Source organism: Nanorana parkeri, unplaced genomic scaffold (genome assembly GCF_000935625.1).
Source record: "Nanorana parkeri isolate BGI_ZX_2015 unplaced genomic scaffold, ASM93562v1 scaffold2136, whole genome shotgun sequence".
NCBI classification, from domain to species: domain Eukaryota; kingdom Metazoa; phylum Chordata; class Amphibia; order Anura; family Dicroglossidae; genus Nanorana; species Nanorana parkeri.
This window is the reverse complement of record NW_017308404.1, coordinates 149,773-151,026: the sequence shown is the minus strand read 5'-3', so window position 1 is coordinate 151,026 and position 1,254 is coordinate 149,773.

Below are 1,254 nucleotides of genomic sequence, written 5' to 3'. Positions count from 1 at the left end.
TCGGGGGGGGAATGGGGGCCTCTGCCCTGAGGAATATTGAGGGATCTCGGCATCTAGATGAAATAAACTGATCAGCCTTGTCTCCATGTCCAGGGATCGGTGAGCCTCTGCGGTGGCTGCTCTGGTGAACGCGGCTGGGCGTGCGCACCTCGGCCTCCGTCCGTCGGTCCTGCAGAGCCGCTATAAATTGCTGCGATCGTTTATTTCTCCTGATTGTGATGAATGTGCGAGCCGGAGATTGTCTGCCGCCATTAATCACAGATCTTCCGTAAACCGCCCTCTGGGGTCTGACGTCTCCGTCACACAATCGCATCCCATTAATAGCTCGCAATTACGGTGTCATCTCCATCCGCATGTGACTCCAGCGTTTCCCTACTAAGGCGTGACGGTGTATGTGGGTGACATGTCGCTGCGCTACACGCACAGCCACATTGTCTCTCATACTCGTCTGGGAACAAAAGACATTTAAAACTGAAATCCAGACGGATAGAAGACAAGTTAATCAAGCGCTGTAATGATATAATATACACTATATTGCCGAAAGTATTGGCCCCTCCCCCTCCCAATCATTGGATTCGGGTGTTCCGTGACATTTCCCGGCTACTAAATATTCCGCCGCGGTCGCCTGTTACTGGGATTATAAGCGACCGGGAACAACAGCAACTCAGCCAGGAAGTGGTCGGCCACGTCACATGACAGAGCTTCTATATACAGGTGACACTGGCTCTATATACAGGTGACACTGGCTCTCTATATACAGGTGACACTGATATATGAGACTCATGACATGCGTGGCGAGATAGTTCAAGCCGTGATTTGTCACCATTGTGATGATTATGGCGCACAGCTCATGACAACCCCAAATCCACAATCTCAGAGAATGAGAACACGGTGACACGGTGGAATATTCTCGGCTCTCAGTGTCCCCCTCTAATCAGCTAATGAAGCCGTAAGACCCGTAAGGGGTTCCGGAGCCTGGAAGTGGTCTCTCAGTCCGGTTCAGTAGGGATCACAATCATGGGGAAGACTGCTGACCTGACACCATCATTGACACCCTCCATGCGGAGGGAAAGCCTCACAAAGGTCATCGCAGAAGAAGTCGGACAATCCTCCCCCGGCTGCGTGTGCACCTTTCCCTTCCACAGAACTTTCTATGAATGGGCTTTGATGCGGCACTCCGAGAACAATGATCATTATAAAGCCGAGGCGTCTGTCCCCACCCGTCCTCGTCCACCCATCCTCATCCATCCTCAC